The sequence below is a fragment of the Siniperca chuatsi genome, linkage group LG23 (assembly GCF_020085105.1).
Source record: "Siniperca chuatsi isolate FFG_IHB_CAS linkage group LG23, ASM2008510v1, whole genome shotgun sequence".
NCBI lineage: Eukaryota > Metazoa > Chordata > Actinopteri > Centrarchiformes > Sinipercidae > Siniperca > Siniperca chuatsi.
The window spans coordinates 8,646,053-8,666,513 of record NC_058064.1 but is presented as its reverse complement, the minus strand read 5'-3'; positions in this window follow the sequence as shown (position 1 = coordinate 8,666,513).

Below are 20,461 nucleotides of genomic sequence, written 5' to 3'. Positions count from 1 at the left end.
AGCCTGTCTGTGGAAACACACCACATTTCGTAGAGATGCTCCAGTGAAACATGCATGATTTCCGATCACATTTTCCATGACTTATAGTACGTTATTAGAGTGGTGAAGTTATACACCCTGAATACATCCTTCTTTTCTATCCTTCCAGTGGCTGCTCTCAACTATACCATAACCTGGTTTAAGAACCAGCATCGATTCATATGTTAATTATATCCTCGGACAGATTTAACAAGTTCTAATGTAAGTGTGAGGACTCCTAAGCTAGCTGTATCTCCTTCATCTCTATTCTCTTTCCTCCATCTGCTCACAATCTGTGGCCCGGTATCTGCAGTCTTGTCACGGAGCTGACACAGGTTATCCTGATGATAGCAGATGTCATTTAATGTGATCTCCAGGGGAGAGAGTGAAGGGGCTAAGGCTAATGGAGAGTGGAGCAAATCTGATTTCTGTTTGACAACATTGTGCTCTTTTCTAACTCCACCTGGCAGATTGCTTTGAACTGGGCACGTAGAGCCGGATACAGCTATAGGAGCTGGGGGCCAAAACCAGGGCGAGGTCGTTTGTTCTATAGCTGCAATCGACTGTTTTTTCTATTCCTGCAGAATTTATTTCCACCTCAGACTACACACAGGAAACTTGTTCGATAGAACACTGCCAGCAGTCATGTTTGCACTAAGTTAAATAACAATTGTGTACAGTTTTTTGTAGGCTTCAAACATCAAAATTCTCATGTGCTTCTAAATCTAAAGGAACAAGCCACTGAATATGGGATCAGCACCTGAAACTATCATGATAATATATGTAAGTGGGTCAGCGATAACATCAACCACACAGGCCACACCCAGCAGCAATCAGTAGAAGAGATGATTGCATAATCCTGAAAGCATCTATTAATTGCCTTTTGTCACTTGCCATGGTATTGTACCATGCTTTGCTGGTTGGACATAAATAGCGCCATCCCCAATTTTAAAATCCTATGGGAAAGATTATTGTAGTGTACATGCTAGATTTGTTCAATACACCTTAGGGGTAAAAAAAGATGGCCATTATGGGGAAGCAAATAAATCATGTAAAATGTTACCATGCTGTCATAAGAAATGTTACCATCACGCATGCCCTATAAAGGTCCGAGGTAACATATGCACTGAGATGAGGAGAGATGGCACATGACTCAAGTCTCAGAGTTGAAGTCATCGTGACAGGTTGGGCAGGCCAAGTCATTGTGACAGGTTGGGCAGGCCAGACGTATGGTACCAAGGCTATACAGCAGATCAGTCTCTGTCACTGGTAGTAAAGCATACTGTCAGCTCTGGATGCTGGACCTTGATTAGCAACTTCTTCTGCCCAACTGTCAGGACACTATTTTCTCTGCAAATCTGATCTGAATAGGAGTTTAACAATAGGATGAAAATGACTTAGCACTTGTTTAACTGGACTGGTTATGTTTTAAGAGTGTACTATCAATGTGTAATAGTTAATCAGAGGCAAATAGTTGCTTCCTCTGGCAGTCTGGCTAGTGTTAATCATATAGTGCTGCACACAATACCAGGTTTCCTCTTTAGCATCTGATTGGGCACCATGCTGTTTGTATAGGGTGGCTGCACAGCTCTGGGGCTCTACAATCGCACATTAAAATAGGTATGGAAACAGATAATGTAAACATACACATGAGGGCACACAATGCATGGATGCACACATATGCACGAACACAGCTGCAGACAGTTCTGCACACTGTGCGGTACAGCCTAATGGTCAGATGTCTTTTCGAATATGGAAGAGAACAGACTATGCTCATTCTGTATACATCATGCATTCACAACATACCCCCTTTTCTCTTCAGTTGACACAAGAACCCTGTAATTAAATGTGACTTATGTCATCTTTCCAACTCAAACAAATGAAATGCCAACACACACTCAGAGGGGCCTTTATGAAGTCTAACCTCCCTGTCAACTGACTTTAGGGTGGGCCAAAGAAGAAGTGAGAAAAAAACCCATCAGACAGATGCTTTTTAGATCAAAGTTGGCCAGACAGAACGAGTATTGAACGTGAATAATTCACAAAAATCTAATCAGAATCAGAAATACTTTATTGATCCCCGAGGGGAAACTCTTTCGTTGCAGCTGCTCACTATCACATCAATGCACACTTGAGAATAGAGGAATAGAAGTACTAAGCAAATCAAAATATAATACAGGTAAGATAAATTAAGTACAAAGTGGATATAGGTATAAAAGCTAAAATGAGTACCAAAGTGGATTTAGAGGTTGATAAGTATGTACGGTATAATACAATGTAATAATATAAGTAATAAGTAATAGTGCAATAATGAGTACTAAGTTAAGTGTAGCTTATTAAGATGATTATAAGACGGTGGATATAGCACAGCAGTAATATAAGTATGAATAAATATCAATAAATAAGGAATTTTAAATAGAAAACAGAGTATATTGCACAGCAGTATTAAACAGAGAATAATGCACAATTATTTCAAGTATTTCAAGTATTGCAGTGATGTTAATGATCCAATGTCCAGTTTAGTGACTTAGGGTCATATAGACTGACACTTAGAGAGAGGAGTTAAAGAGTTTGATGGCCACAGGCAGGAATGTGGTGCTCTGTGGTGCATTTTGGGGGGATGAGTCTTTCGCTGAAGGTACTCCTTTGTTTGACCAGCACGTCATGGAGTGGGTGGGAGACACTGTCCAAAATGGCATCTAGTTTGGCCAGCATCCTCCTCTCTGACGCACCCCCGACAGAGAGTCCATCTTCACCCCCACAATGTCACTGGCCTTACGGATCAGTTTGTTGAGCCTGTTAGCGTCCGCTACCCTCAACCTGCTGCCCCAGCATGCAACAGCATACAGGATAGCACTGGCCACCACAGACTCAAAACATCCTCAGGACCTCAGCCTTCTCAGAAAATAGAGGCGGCTCTGTCCCTTCCTGTAAAGAGCTTGAGTGTTCTTAGCCCAGTCCAGTTTATTGTCCATGTGTACTCCCAGGTACTTGTAATCCTCTACAATGTCCACACTGACCCCTGGATGGAAACCGGGGTCACTGGTGCCTTGGCCCTTCGTAGATCTACAACCAGATCCTTAGACTTTGTCGCACTGAGCTGCAGAGCTAATGGCCATCAAAGGGCACTTTTCCCCCTAAAGAGATGTGCTGCGGGAAATGTCCAGTATAGACTGTGTTCTTACCATCAAAGTAAATGACTCTCTCACTATGGGTCATTACTGCAAGCAGCTCCTGTCAATAATGAGTAAGCAGCCCTTAATCTAATTTGACAGAGGGGCCACAGCTCTGGTGAAAAGCCCTCTTCTCCATAAAGAGCAATGGACTGCTAGCTGTGCACACTCTCTCGCTTTGAAATGAGAAAAAGCAGAGAACTAGAGAAGTGTTTCTTGCTTGTGTACACATATCCACACACATTTCTTAAAGCAGGTGTACAGATCACTCCATCCATGTAGCTAGTTCAGTCTCTGTCAAACAAGCAGCTTAATTTCTCCTCTTTGATGCCAGTTGTGGGGTCCTCTGTTCTGATCAAAGTGCTCAGGCGCTCATGCCAAAATATATTGACTGTGACTGATTCAATTATTGATGGGTGGCTGCTTGGTTTTGCTGACTGCTGACCCCATCCGACTGTCCTGTGTAATACCCCAAGGATGGTAGACCCTCTGCCCCTCACCTCCTCAGCACTGCCTTTACCACCACTGGGCTCCAGTCAGACTGCCCTGTCAGCCAGTCAAGCCTGCTCGATGCTAATGCAATGTGACCACTTTCAGCCCTCCACCTCTCTTTGTCATGTCAAGAGCATATATATTCAGCACAGCATCAGTGTGGAATGACTGCACTCACTCTGGTGCTCATTGCCCATCACCCTATGTGGCTGTGGTTAGGAGCCCTCTTAGGCACTAAAGGTCATTAGTGATTTATTTCAGTGACGGCTTTGCTAGAGACTCCCTTTGCCAGTGGCAAAAATAAAGTTGAAATAAAGTTAATTTTTAAAGCTCTTATAGGAGGTTAGATGAGTTAAAAATGCTAAAACAGTGTAAATATAAATAAATTCTAACTAAACACTGATCAACCATGGTTACTTCAAAACCATATTATCTCTCCTGCTTCAAAATCTTTTTGCAATCTTTCACACTCAATACCTAGACAGTTTTCTTTTTAAGCTACAAGAAAAGTATAATTTCACTTTGGAAGGGCATGTTTTTCACTGTGTATCAGAAAAGCTTTCTTTTGCAAGATAATCATTCTGCCAAGCCATGATGCTACCAGGCATGCAGATTAACAAGAGAAAATGATAGTGTGACAGGTTGGTGATGGCTAGAGGTTTCCCAGAGTCATCAAAAGTTTAACAAGCATCTGTCAAACAATTTGATGTCTTTTTGCACAGTGTTATTTAATAACAGTTCTGTTCGAAAGATGACTCATTCTGGGAGAAATCCTTAATGCATCCATGACCCACAACTCTTTCTGCCACAGTTCAGTTTGTTAACATATGAACCACCTTCAGACCGTTGGCAGACCATTTGTCTTTCACACCTGTCTGTTATCACATACGCAAATCTGATTAAATATTGAATAATCACTCTAAATCCATACCAATCACCACTGTGACACGCAAGTGAATTGACAAGTGGGTCACAACATCTGCCATGCAGCTGCTGTTACGTAATGGTGGATTACTCTCTGTGTTTCGCACAGATTCTAATATGTGGTGAGAGATACGAATAAAGGACAACCTGACATTTGGGGAAATATTCTTGTTTGCTTTCTTAACAGGAGTTGGATGAGAAGATACCAATTTTATAATGTGTTTTCAGTACAGATTGGTCTGAGAATTTGTGCTCTCAGTGAAACTACTATACTTTTCAATCTCTAATCAAAATTGTGCTTGGGTGTATTGGTGGCTAGCTTGCTATCTAAATAAGACAATTTTGGAATTGGTGGAAGAATATTTATTCACTTAATGAAGGCTATCAATTTCCCCCTGTTTCTAGTCTTTGCGCTAAGCTAGGCTTAACATGTTGGCCCAATCTCTCTAGTGAAAGCCCAGGGATGAAACTGGTATGAATCTAACTCCCAGTTAGACAACAAACAAGTGTGTTTCATAATATCAGAGATTGGCTTGATGCCTACCTGCCAACCCTGCCTCTCCAGTTACACTTAACACCTGTAAATCATATGACCAATTAATGGGTGAGTTGTTAATTGTAATACTGATAATGATTGAAAGGTATAAGGAAATTTTAACAGTTTTTTACAAACTGGTTACTGGTTGTGACCATCTGCGCATATAGGTCATTCTTCTGTAAACTTCCCTGACTTCTCCCAGCACGGCACAAATATACAATCTTAACTTTGGGTGTATTTTCACTGAAAGCTATAATAAAAGGTCCTTTCACCTTCCTTTCACAAACTGCCGACCTAATACCAGTTTTGACAACCATTCAAATCTGATTCTCAAAACAGCAAAAGGCCTGGTCTGTGTCACATATGGTCAGAAAATCCTGTTATTTCTGTGTGTGTATGAGTGTGTAAGCTAGCGCTGATGTCTTCTCCTCATTTGACCAAAGATGAGAGCAGGGTAGAGGGAGACAAGAATGAGACAAACATGTTATCTGTTGCTACACTGCAGTGGGTCTCACAGCGTCATCATCAGTCTGAGTCATCTCATTTTAATATGCTTCTTTCATGAGCTGGGGGGGTCCCTTGAGACCACACACACACACACACACACACACACACACACACACACAGTCGTGTTTCCTTCACTTCAGAGGACATTACATTGACTTACTTACACTTTGCTGGAGACTTACCCTAACCCCTAATTGCTAATTGTCTAACCCGAACCTGGACCTAACCTTAAACCAAGTCTTCACCCTAAAATGTAATGATTTACATTATGGGGACTTGCGTTTTGTCCCCAAAAAGAATGTGAGTCCCCACAGAAGTGTAAACAGATTTATGTCCTCACAACATGAGTAATACACGCTCACACACACACACACACACACAGAAACCATCCACTCTGCTATTAAGACATGTGGTTAGCAGCCACTTCTATACTGCAGATCTCATTGACGTTGTTCCTCCTCTGGTACACACTTTCTTGTCTTTCCCCTCTGTCACACAAACACACACTTTCAGATTTTTTTGCATGAATCACACTGACATATGCACGTGTGCTTTCACACATCTTTGATCCACACATGTGACCGTGCGCCACCAGCTGGCATGTGTGTTCGGCCTGGGGTCTGTGTATGTGTGTCCATGCGTATAACCACATATATACACAGTATATGCATATGCATATATGAGAGTGTGTGTGTGTTACAGTGTAACACTGTAGGTGGGATAGTCACATGTGCCAGTTATGCACTTGTGTCCTCCAGGGCAAGATGTACTGAGAAAGCAAAAGTGTTAGGGGGATGGGAAGTCACGCAAGCATTTTTCTCAATAGCCAAGACCCTCCTGAGTATTCTACCCCCATCTGTTCATCCATACAAACAGATGTCTGAGCTGGAATTGCAAGAAAGAAGCATCACACCATCATATATTGAGAATACAATATTGGTTGGAAATCAAATGAGTTGTTTCCTGAGGGTTGTTTGGGATATGCTAGCAGAGGCATATGAAAGGAAAATACTGTGTATATACGCTATATACTTCTTTTGTTTTCCTTCATTCTCAAGATGCCTGCTCTGGTTCAGAAGCTCCACTCTTACTGAGGTAATCGAGGTATACAGTTAGGGCAATTTTCCATTTATTATCTCATCTTCTTTCAGCTACCTCCTCCTCTTTCCAAGAATGGAACATTAACTGGGCTTGACTTCATTTGTCGGAGCTTCTTTATGTCTCCTGCTAATGACCTTTCTGTTTAAATAAGTAAACATCTCTCTCCTAACTCTGCGTCTCATTGGAAAATGACCTTGCCTGATGTCTGCGGCCCTGTGTCTCCACATATTATGGTAGTGAGCCTCAGACTGTGAGAGCGAGGTATGGGGTGGCAGTCGGGACACCCCACCTTGCTTAGTGTAATCCAATGGGAGCTATGGTTCGAATCTCAGCGCTACATTCTGTGTGGCTGCTCCAAGTGTGAACTGGCAAGACGGGAGGCAATTACCGCCACTCAGCCAGCCATTTATCAGAGGAACTGAGGCTGCAGAATGGGCCAGCACTGCTCGCTTTGGATTGAGCTCAAATGGGGTCTAAGCAGGAGCGACACTCCACTGAGGGGGCACGGAGTCCTCGTTTCAACACACACATCAACACACTCAACCATGTGCATATGTGTACCATACAGAGTTGAATGACGACTGTGAACACAGCCTGAGCCTACACAGGAAATAAGGCTGAAAGAGAAGGTCAATTTATTAAACTTGAGTTACAGACTGATATGAAATCTCAGAAATATGAAAACAGGCAAAAAAGTCAGGGACGCGCACACTCATGCATCCACCTACATGTTTGTGCACATGACACGGGTGCCCAAACACACACAGAAAAGCAGCACAAAGATAAATACTATTTGTAAGAAAGAGATGCCTATTATTCTCGTATCTTCAGAAAACATAATTATTCTTTCTTTATCTTCGTAATACAGTAGTCACGACTGCCATTTATTCGGTTTCAGGTGTCATTGAAAATAAAAGATTTCTACAAGGCAGATTCTTAAAGGTATGACTCACAAAAATGAAACAGGGGTATTTGAGCTGCCTGATGTGCTGCCATAATCATCATTAAACATTACCACTTATGCTAATTAGGTAAATTAAGGCAATTTAGCCGTCCATGCATTAATTAGGGCATATTTCTACATCAACATACATATAACACCTAAGGGGCATTAATCCTCCTGCAAAGAAAACCTTACTTTTTAAAAACATCCCACCTATTTAAACTACAGCTTGAGAAAAATAAGCAAATTCCCTAAAAACAAAATTATCCCTCTAAGTCCTGCATTTACTTGTTTGGTAAGAAAATCATTGCTACACTGCTCTCCGTGGGCTGAAACTGGCCGGACATCAAAAAGTGTTGCCAGGGCTGCTGTTTTGTACTTTACTATTGGAAAACTGCTGCCATCGCCAAGTAGTGATCTGTTTTTACAGACAAAGCCCTATATGCCCGCTAAGTGTCCACTTCACTTTTCTATTCACAATTATGTACTGGGTAAACGCTGGCTGACAACAGGGTGTTTATGCACTCTTTAAGCGAAAGGTCTACAGCAATAGAGAAGAAACTGATTAAAGCATTTATGTTGGGGAGTTTAACGTGCATACTGCCGTTACACAGGAGAGAAATGTGAGCGACCAAGCAAACATTTCATTGTAACTGATGCTGAAAACAAGTTGCCAGTGTAAAAGCCCGGGGCAACTTTCATAAAAATAAAGTGATACTTTATTGATCCTACAGAAAAAGTCTCTTTCCACTTTCTCCCTGCAAAGGAATTTTTAGAGGCTAGCTTCAGCTGTACAAAAGCAGCCATATAAGCAGAATGATGCATGCCAACACGGGTTGAACCATAAAACCCTGTTGCACAAATGGACGTTGTCTGAATAATTCAAACTATATCCTACATTTGTAAGTTTGCACACACAAGGTGTGATTGAGTATCATCGACATTTGAGTGACTTGATTTACATATTTGATACTCTATATCAAGTCTGTATCAAATCTACCTGCTACATGTCATGTGTAACATTAGCTGCCATATGCTTTGTAAGGCATGTGTTATATGCTTCTTGTAATTCCTTGAAATGCTACATTGTGTTGTCCTTTCTGAACGTTTAATCTGGTCTGTTATTGTAAAGTTACACTTTATGTACTATATAACTAACAAGCACCTAAAATCTGTACTTCTACTTCATTTGAGTTCAATTTCATGCCACTTCAACCTTCTACTTCAATACAATGTAGAGACAAATGTTGTACTTTTTACTTTACTACATTTATTTGACAGCTGTAGTTATGTAAATAAGATTTTACATATAAAACGAATTAGCTTCGCTCCAACCAACTACAACAGTAAAATTCTACTTATATGTTAATGCATCTGCAATCTTGGAACCCATCAGCTATCGTCTGATGACGATTTAGCCTCTGGGGGCAACGGCCAATGTTTCAGGGCTTCCGGTGTAGCCAACGGATAAGCCAGCGGGCAATACGTCCTCTTCCGTGTGCTGGTCATTGTTTACAGTCCAGTTAGCAATCTTGGAACCCATCGGCTATTGTCTGACAACGATTTGAATGCAGATACATTTTTAAAAAGCTAATAAAAGGCTAAAAAGCTAAATCGTCATCATACGATAGCCGATGGGTTCCGAGGTTGCATTTCTGCCAATGCATTCTGCCTCTTTTGCCCTCCACATGGACTGTTTACCTGCATGCAACCAAAGCCCACTCAAACGTGATTGGTCAATACTACCCGGACTACAAATGGAAACCAGAGCACTTCCGATACCAAAATCTTGTGCAGATATCTGTTTATAGAGATTAATGCATCAGTGATAATAATCTAATAATATAGTATATAATAGTATCACACTCGCACAGGCTTTTACTTTTGATACTTTAACTTCATTATGCTGATAATACTTAGCATTTTGCTTGAGTAACATTTTCAATGCAGGATGCACACGGTATAATTAAGTATTTTTACAGTGTGGTATTAATACTTAAATAAAGGTTATCAGAATCAGAAACACTTTACTGATCCCCGAGGGGAAACTCTTTTGTTACAGCTGCTCACTGTCACGTCAGTGCACACAGGAATAGAAGTACTAAGCAAAAAATATAATACACTATAATACAGGTAAGACAAATTAAGTACCAAGTGGGTATAAGTATAAAATTAAAATAAGTGTAAAGTACAAAGTGGATTACCGGTTGATGATAAGTACGTACAGTATAATAATACAATGTAATAATATAAGTAATAAGTAGTAGTACATGTACTGTCAAGTTAAGTGTAGCTTATTGTGATTGTTATGAGACGGTGGATATTGCACAGCAGTAATAGAAGTATGAATAAATATCAATAAATTAAACTGAAAACAGTATATTGCACCGTAGTATTAAACAGAGAATATTGCACAATTATTTCAAGTATTACAGTGATGTTAATGATCCAATGTCCAGTTTATCGACTTAAGGTCATATAGACACCGCAGTCAGTACCTCCACCAAGTAAGTGGAAAAGTAAAAGCGAAGCAAAGTCAAGTAACAATAGCAGAGTGAACTTCATACAGTACCTACTGTTTACTTATATTGTTGGTAGAAAAGTTTTAATATTGGAATATTTTGTTGGGGCCTTTGAATGTTGCCCTCAGCAGTGTTTTGATTTTCCTACTGTCGCCTACAGGCTTAGCCCATTCTGCAAACAAATCCCCTTTTATCTCATTGATCCTTTTGTTTTTTGTCACCTGGAACTACATGAGTAAAAATGTATTTTCTAATTTTCTAAATTTGTTTTGATTAGTAAATTCCAATGTATTAAGTAATAATAGGAATACTAGTAGTAGTAGTAAAGTAATAAATTGCAGTACTATACTTGTTACCACTAGAACAAACTCAACACCCATGTAGAGCTTGTCATTCGGCCCCACAAGGCCATTTTCTTTAAAAATTAATTATTTTCAAGCACAACACCTGAATTATTCTTTTAATATTTATCTACAGAGGCTTCAATAAAATGCAAGCTATCCAATGCCGCTATCCATCTACTTTGTGCCACACTGAGGGTGAGTGATTAAGCATTCAGGGAACAACACAGATCCATCAGAAATGTCAAGAGGACCTCATATTGTCAGCCTGAATACAAGTCCTCGCGTTCTGTTTTGACAGGGGCATTGACCTGTCCACACAGCTGCATGAGGAAAGATCTCTTTTGCAATCACACGGCGTAATTCTGTTATTCTCCTCCCAAATTTTAAGGCCTCATCTTGCTTGTCTGTGTCAGGAATAATTAGGTTAGGTTAGTGAATGCTTAATCTCTTCGGCCCTTTGATTATCCTCCAAATCTGAAACGATCTGGCTCCTGAGTTGCCAAGTCTAACTAGAGTAATTAGTCCAGTTTTGGTGCTAAAACTTCTTTGGCTCAGGCACTTTTGAAGATGCTTGCTGGAGAAGTATGGGAAGTATGAAAGTAATCAGACAGATTAAGAGCAAAATCATTGTATTAGCCAAAGTAGCTTCTTTTCTACCCATTTCTAGTCATTTCATTATAATCTTTGAGGATAGAGTAAACCCTTCCATGCTCTTATATTTATTACTTTTGATGAGGTGTCTCTCTCAAGCAATTCCCAATTAATTGGAAAACATGCTCAATCACAGTAGAAAAGAGGCTCTTTCAGCTATAAATTCACTCTTATCAGGAAAAAGGGTCTATTTTGGTGGTGGTACATGGTGAGGTGTGGGTTAATTAAGTATAACTAAGAAATTGCAATTAATACCTCCGCACAGGTCATTTAGCTGTTGGTTGGAGCATGCACCACCGTGTTTGCTTGAATTAGAAAGAACATGCTAAAATCAGCCTAATTAGCAAATCTGATCTCTTGCTTTTCTTCCTTCCATTAGATGCCACGGGGACTGATGAGTATAGAATGAGCAGTAGTACCCCTGGAGCTCATGACACAAAAAAGATTTCAGGATAAACAGTAGAATGGCAGGGTCTTCTCTCACCAGAGGGCACATGAATCAAATGCACCCCTGTGATTTGTCCTTCACATCTGGCAGATGGAATTGCCTGTTGTCTGTTGCTGCCTGTTTGATAACCGCCGAATGATCGTATGCAAGAATGATGGGAACACAGAGGAAGCTGCGGGGTGGCTTGGTGATTAAAATTTTACAGGTATTTCATCACATAACTTATATTAATAACTAATAAGCAGTAGGATACATACCCAGTTGATGAGTCAATAACAGAAAATAAATTAATTGGCTCTGTCATTTTCTCAAATTCTGTTGTTCCAGCCTGCTATTCTCTGTCATATATATGATAACAAACTTAATATCTTGGGGTTTGGACTGTTGGTCGTACAAAACAAGCAATATGAAGACATCACTATGGGCTCTGGGACATTATTAGACACATTTCCCAATTTTCTGACATTTACAGAAAAAACAATTAAACGATGAATCAAGAAAATAAGTGACATATTAATCGTTAACGGAAAGTATTAGTTGCAGCCCTAATACAGAGTACTAGTCTCAAACCTCACCGTTCAATTCTAATTTACTCCCAATTTCAATGGGACAGCACATTTATCATGCCATTGCCATATACAAACATGTAGCTGCTTTCTCTACATATGGTCCTGGAGTGCATCTTCAGTGTTATTCAGTGTGAACACTTAAAAAATAAAAAAAATCCCCAGGATTCCACATGGCATGCAATTACAATTCACTATGATTTCACCTTGATGTGATATACTCTACCCCCAAGTTGGTTTAGTGTGAAATGGACCTATTAGCGCCTGCCCCCAAGAGGAATCAACCTAATGATATTCCAGTGTGATTTAATGTCCCAGGTGTGGTCATGGTGTCTTGCTTTTTTTTGTCTTGTCTGCTAAGCGAACACTTTGTGCTGTCAAGTCCCAGTGGCAAAGCTCTCTGGTCCTCCAAGGTCTTCTTAGACATGACTGACTGACCACATCCCCATTCTTTCCATCTCACTTACATGGAGAGAAGCACTGAGTAATGAGAGGGGACATGTCTGCAGAATAATATCTCCATAAAAAGATAAAAACATGCTGTTTAAAGGAGTGGCACTAGACTCATTATACTGTTTTTTTCTTGTACCGCCATTTGCCCATACTAGGTAGGATCTATTTTAAGTGTGTGACCTTTACCAGCCACCTCATCTCCAGTGGAGTGAGTGGAATCGAGGGTTATTGAGCAAAATAGTAGCTACTTGTACGCTTGTTGAATTGTGGTGAAACTGCTATATGTACCACAATCACCCAAACATGCATTTGTGTACACACACACACACATTTAATGTAAATGAACTGAGGTTAGAGAAGGATTATTGGCATAAATGCAAATCATTTGCAGAAAAAAGGACAGTCTTGAACAGTAGCCATTTTTTTTCCCCCTGTGATACTATTTTCATTAACATGCAATTTTGAAAAGCCTTAAAATGGCTGACACAGCTCGGTTAATTGTTGGCTTTTGATTCCACAGGGGCTCTTTTTCTTAGACTATAAAAGAAAAAAATAGAGTAAGCCCTGCCTGGCACTGTTACTATGACAACAAGCTTATTGATATATAATCACACTCCACTCACCCCCACAAGAAACCACCGACACACGCACATACACATATTCTCTTATAGACAAAAATACAGCACCAAAAGCTCCCCGACTGAAGCTGTAAAAGCATACATCATGCTGGGTTGAGATGCACAGCTGTTGACTAGCAAGCTTGCCAAAAGTGCCCCACTGCCTCTTTCCTTGGACCCAAATCAAATCCCCAATTTGTTTATGTTATTATGTTAATAAAGAATAGCATTTCCATATGAATATCAATATTTCAGTAGCAAGCGAGGCGTTACTGTGAACACAGTGGATCGCTGGCAAGGCACACAGTGTAATATGAATGGGGTTCCATTTGGAGTGTAATTTCACTCATCTGATTTTCTCTTCCTCACATAATCTGAAAAGGAGGTATTTTTAGAGCCCAGGTGCTTATCCTCTTTGTGGTGCTGGAGGCTAATGTTAAATGAACACATCAATCTTAGGCGTTTCAGAGTGAGAGGGGAGCAGTGGCTGCACAGTCATAGTGGTAGTGGGTTCCCTGCCAACTGTGTGATTCTAAAGCTTTCTGTTTTCTATTGCTATAGTTTGCTACAACCACAGGGCATTATTGGCTTCTCAGTGTGATTCATTCAAGTCACTTGAGTGTTGGCAATTTTGACTAAACTCTGGGAGCATAAATAACACTGTGGAGTACAAAAGTACACAATGAAATATCAGTAATAAACAGCTAATGGTATTAGTTTCATTCCATAGACAATTCTGAACTTCCTATCACACATGGATGAAATCCTTGATTTAAAAAATAATTCCTTCCTCTACTGCCAGTAAACTTGCATCACATTTCTTCAAAGTTAATTACATAACATTTAAATATATCAACATAAGGTGTGTGAGTGCTAAGTGCCAAACAATGTACTGATCTAAATGCAACAACTTAATCTATCATACCACATTGTGATAAGTAATCCCTCTTTCAGTGATCTAAATCACGTGGGTCAGTAATCATTAATGGTTGTCTAATGCATCATGGGCATGCATATCCGCTATTTAGGCAGTGTGTATGAGATTTTTGAGTTATGTGCTATTGTTAAAGCCTGATGGGGAGATGGGGAGGCCAATCTGTCATCTACTTGCTTGTGTAGATTATTCTATTAGTCTGTGTGTGTGTGTGTGTGTGTGTGTGTGTGTGTGTCTCATGTTCTTATATTTCAGTGGGGACTTCAACCTGAATGCACACTAACCCATGGGGACTTATGTCACCGTGGGGACAAAAATTGAGGTCCCCATGGGTAGAGACTATTTTTTGAAGGTTAAGACTTAATTTTAGGGTACAGGTTAAGGGGCTAGGGAAAGCATTGTGTCAATGACTGTCCCCCATGTCCCTACATGACTATGTGCAGATGTAGCCATTTTAATAGTCCCCTATTAAGCATTTTGCTGTATTCACCCTGCATTAGTTCTGGAGACAGTTCTTATAGCTCTCGGCAGAAACTAATTAATGAAATTTAACACTTAATAAGTGCCTTTTAATTTCCTAGTTACCAGACTAATCATTGCAGCTTCTGGTGGATGTCAGTCAACCATTTATTTCCAAAAGAATTCTTTTTTGGGACTAGCACCAAAAAGTGGGCCTCCTACAATATCAACATTTGTAGGAGTTTTTGGACTAGAAGGAGCAAAAGTTCACTGACAAATATAAAGTATCTAAATGTGGAGAAAATCCTTTCCCCAACCATACTGTAGTCAAATTGGGTAATTTTACTTATCTCCTCTGCCTAATCTTCATTGATTTTGAAGAAATAGATGGTGAAGAGCTTTCTGCTCAGTGAGTCCTAATTTCATCAGGTAAATAAGTTGGGTAAAGTTTGAATGATATTCAGGAAAAGGGAGTTGGGAAAATCAGATAAACAGGATTATGCTTCAGACTAAATATAATAAATGCACTCCTTTATCAACAGTGGCGACACAATAGAAATTAAGCTATTTAATGCTAGGATACAAGTGATCCCAGCTGTCATCAGTAGGTATTCACATTTAACAACCGGCAGCACATGAAAACAGATCAATATGCCAGCGACAGACCTGTATGACGGTAGATGGTGTGAAATAGTAACCTACAGCCTAGTTGTCAGATGTGCATCGATAGTTTGGAATAATGCATTTTTGAGCCTCCACAACTCAATTCCTCTAATGTGGTTTTCCTGGACAATCATCATCTCAATGGTCATTGCTTCCATCTGCAGGAATCTGATAGATTAGCCAGTCTACTGAAAGTTGACTGGGAATTGTTATACAGTGGAAGCTCTCTGTGGCCTTTTGTAGGCCATCAATTGATTTCTAAGTGGGACAGCATCCCGATGTGTTCAACTGACTATTGATTTACCACTGTATCTGTTCATGTTGTTGGAGATGTCTCAGTGTGACTGCAGTGCTGCCTGCTGCACAATAAAGACAGAGGTCATTTTTCTATTTAGTAGAAATTGATGGTTATTTAAAGAATTTCTTTATCTCTATCTGAAACTGGAGTGCTGTTTTAATAGGTGCAGCACCCATAATGTTAAATAAGCTCCTCCTGATTGGTTGAGCATGTTCGTTACATGCACATTTTCAGTGCACAGATGACATTGAGTGGCTAATGCTATAAGCTCTGTTTTAGGGCAAAGCCTATGTGAACCACAGCTATGTTAATCTTTGTAGAAGTAGATGATGAATGCAGTGGAAGAGTTGTAACATATACAATGTGCCCTTGGGACACAATTTGATAAGCAACACTAACACTGACCTATTGTGAAAGGAGAATGACAGCAAGCTTGTTTTGCAGCTTGCCAGATCCTGCCAGGAGAACTAATTTATTGACCTGAAAGGCTGTGAATGTTCAAGTGTCTCCTAACGATTATATAAGGCAGAATGAGCATAAATCATGTTCGGAAATCAATAAATACAGCAATGGTACAATGCGTTCTGCAACACCATATCATCTTAGTCACAGCCAATAGAAGCACCCTGGGCTTTGGCTACACTGTGTACAGAAAAACACCTCAATCATCCACACTGTGATGGGATAAAGACCCCACACTGGGCCTTACACTCCACAAATATGGACAATTCTCCTTGAACAAAATTGTCGATAACAAAACTACAAGATGTATAGGTGCCTCTGCAATCAATATCTCTTAGCAGTGCCATAAAGCATTTTGTTGGGTTAAGTGCGCCAACAACACTTTGCAGCCATAATAAATGAGTCAAAGAGCAGTAATGGGGGTATATTTTGCTCGCCTGTTTGGATATGCACTCTCTTGTCATAATAGGTGTCTTTGAAATCCCATTTATTCTGCTCCAGGTTGACAAAAAAAGCGCTAATTGAGGAAAATCTCAATTTCAAAGCAAACTAATTGCGGCTGATGGCAGCTGGAAGGGTGTGTTCGTTTATTGGCTTACTGTTTTTTTGTCAACCGACACATTGTGTGATCTTTGAGTTAATCCAACCGCTACTTAACAATTAACAAAAGGCGTATAATGGGCAAAGTCACAGGGAGTAGAGCCCTGGACTAGAAACACGGTTTTCACAATCAGTCTGAGGGAGAAAGAAAAATAGTTGATGATCTTGAGCTCTAAGTTCATAAATTGTGTTGATGTAAATTTAATGAAAAGATAAAAGCCCCCCACCCCCAAGGCACATTGCTGTTTCAAGGCTTAAAACGGGACCATATGCCCAATGAATCCATGCCCAGGGTCACCTTGAAAGTATTAGGATTTAATGTGATTGAGCGTGCAGTCTTAACAAAGGATTAACGCGATGTTGTCTGTATGCTCCCTGAAAATGAGAGAAGTCAACATTATGCTCATAGGTATGAAACAGAGGGGAAATAGGAACCGCTGGGGGAGGGTGCTTGGGTATCTGCTCAACAATAACTTTAGGGCCAGACAAGTTGGAAATGTGGCTGTAATGACTTAACATGGACAAGCGGGTCATTCTGTCAAACCAGAAGATGAGGATCCCATTTGCTTGAAAAAGTCTGAGGTGAACGTGATGAGCTGCGAGACTCAATAATGTTCCCCCCTTGACTCTCTTGCCCTCTCTGTCTCTCTCCCTTCATCCTCCACGTTCAGGGTCAAGCATGACTTTATAAATGTTATCTGATTGCTGAGAGCTTTCCAATGCCTAGATTCGGCGGTGAAATTAATCTCTGACTAAAATATTGACATACACAAAACCTATCAAGTGAGGCAAAGCAATCAGGCAATAAGGGAGGAGGTGTTGGAGTAAAAAAAAAAAAAAAAAGGCGTTCCAGATAAGCACAATCAATCGGACAGCGTCATCCCAGGTTTAGGTGCTGTGCTGAGGCATTGAATGGGAGTTGAATTTGATCAACTACAGTACAGGTGAAACACTGAAATAGAGTGGAATTAATCTAAAATAGTTTGACCTTGAAGTTTGACCTTTCATTAAGGTAATCCCAGACATCTGCATAGGTTTAAAGTTATTAGAAGGCATGATGATAAAACTGTTTTTAAATCAGTTTCGAATTCCCTTGATTGAAATGCCATTTAGCCTTAACTTTACGATGGTTCTTCAATGAAGCATTTATCACTTTCAACATACAGAAAATAGCATGACTAACAATACTGACTTGCATATTATGATGCAACATAACCTTATGGCTATGGTCTCTGAGTTTAAGACATCACATAGTATGTTACACTATGGCAACCAATATAATTCCATTAAAGAGGCCTTAATCCTTGACAATACTTCCGTACTTTATATTATACAGTATACAACGGTGACCTTCCACATTCACCTTCCAGGGTTTAGAGGAATAATACAAAACATGCAAGCGTTAATCTTCTCTGTTATGCTTCAATCCTCTGTAGAACCCTGGGGGAATGTCACAAAGGCACTGTCGAAATGCCTCCTGCAAATACCTCCTGGCAACTATGGGAACAGGAAAATGATATAATAAAACATTCATCATTCATTTTGTAATGCTGAACTTGAAGAAAAAGGGGAAAGAGAGAGCGGGAGAGAGAAAAAGAGCGCAAGAAAATCAGTTGTACATGTGTAACAGAGACTGACAGGCCCTTTTCATGTGGAAAAATAGCACTAATTCATTTCCCACACAGTAAGTCCTCTTGTTTGCAATATTCATGTCACCTAGCACAATGAAAGGAGGACAACCCCTGTTACTGGTGTAGTGCTAAGAATAGATGTAGCCCCCTTTTGTTTTGGGGGCTGGAAAAAATAAATAAAGAAAAAGCTGAGGAGAAACTCTACTCGCAAACTGACCCAGATAAGAACAACAGAAAGCTGAAGTCTGGAGGGGCAAACAAAACAGTCCACACAAAAGAGAGAGAAAGAGCTGTAAAGACAGAGAGAAAAAGGCTCTAAAAATTGTTCTCTGACAAAAAGTTAGTTGAGAAGTAACAGGGAAAAAAGGGGATGAATATTTTAAGAAGCAAGCTCTCTCAAGGAGGAGAAAGACGAGTAAGAGTAAGAATAAAAACAAGCAGCTCTAGTAGTGAAGGTTCAAATTGTTGACTTGCAAAAAGGGGAGTTTTTCAGAGTACATGAGCAGGCAGCATCTGTCTAAGCCTGCCTCTGTGTACATTTCCCCCTGCCTGGTGGAGTGCACCATCAGCTTATTGAGGCAATCATCTGAAGAAGAGAAAACACAAATATGGCAACCGGGGGCTGGTTTCTCGACATTGTTAGAACATCTGCAGTTGTTGCATTTCTATTTCCAGAACAATTTCATAGTTGCGCTGAGCTAAGTGCTAGAGTAAGCTGCTGGAGTAAGCTGTGTAACAGTAGCCTATTCAATGCAACTCTAAGCAGTGCAATGGTTTAACATTCACAATAGGCCCACCTAAGACTTTGCAGATAGCAGAAATTCACTGATTCTTTTTGATATTGAAAAGTGCCTGTCACTGGGTTAGCCAGTGTGGCCTTTGAGAAAATCTACCCTGATGCACACAAAGCTAATATGCTAATTCTACTGCACCAATCACATGCATATGGCAAATTTGCATCATTTCCCAACTCTAACACTAAATGCTATACCAGACTAAAAATGCTAATGTGTGCTGCAATATGTCATTTGTCCTTGTGCCTAGCTGGCCTGCAGCTCCACTGAGCATGGCCTACGGTGTCCAGACTGTCAACTCCACTCCGCTCTCCTTCTCCCTCCATGCCGGGGAGAGGGGACTCTGACCCCGCCATGATGACACTGCTCCAGAAGAGATTATAGACCCTGATACTCCGCCGCGCCAGCATTATGCACACACTGTCCTTTAACTAAGATACTCGGGCTAGCTGCCAGCTCTGTCCGGCCCCGTCAGATCTGCCTACTCACGTTTGTGCAGGAGAAATAACAGAAACAGCCCAAGACAGTAGATGGCACATATAAAGAAGATATGGTGATAAACAAACATGATGCATGCATACAGTAATTCCAATATAAAAAAGACAGAACTGTTGTAATAAACATACAAAAAAAAATCAATGAGCAGCAGTGTTCATCCCATGTGGGTTTTGGGGGCTGAAATCAATACGATAGATTTAGACTAAATTTTCCAACTGTTTCTACCGCCATCACATTGGACGGAGATAATATAACATGTATGCATTATTTCACACCAAGGGAAATTTCACACCAAGGGAAATATGATCAGCAAAGTAATATAGAGTATGACACTAACCATGTGTCAAGTGCAAATGAATTACATCAGGAAAACTGCTGATGCTCTGCTCTCTAAGGGTTGAAACGGTAAAGCATGTTATGCTTCTGGTCACACCCCAATCAGTGATGTAAAAGGTAAAACACTCAGTGGGGTGCAGCCAGAAATGCCACTTGCTTGAAAGCTCAAACTCACAGAAAGCAGTGTAGCAGCAGTATTCTACCTTATGTGATTTAGTGTTAAATTACCCTTTTAAAGGAAGCATCGGGTGCTTTTTAAAAGTTCCAAGTCAGTGTAGAAGTGGCCCAAACAAAACATGTCGACATTTCAATTATTTCCTTAAGGTGTGTGCTTGGATCAAGAAAACCTTCTGTATAGTCTTTCCCAGAGGTGGTGCAATACCAGACTCTATTCCAAAACGTGTAATTTTTAGATGTTTTTGCCAAGCATGAAAAACATTTCACTACTCTGTGAAAAGTGCAGGTGTGCTGTTGTGTTGTTAGCTGGTC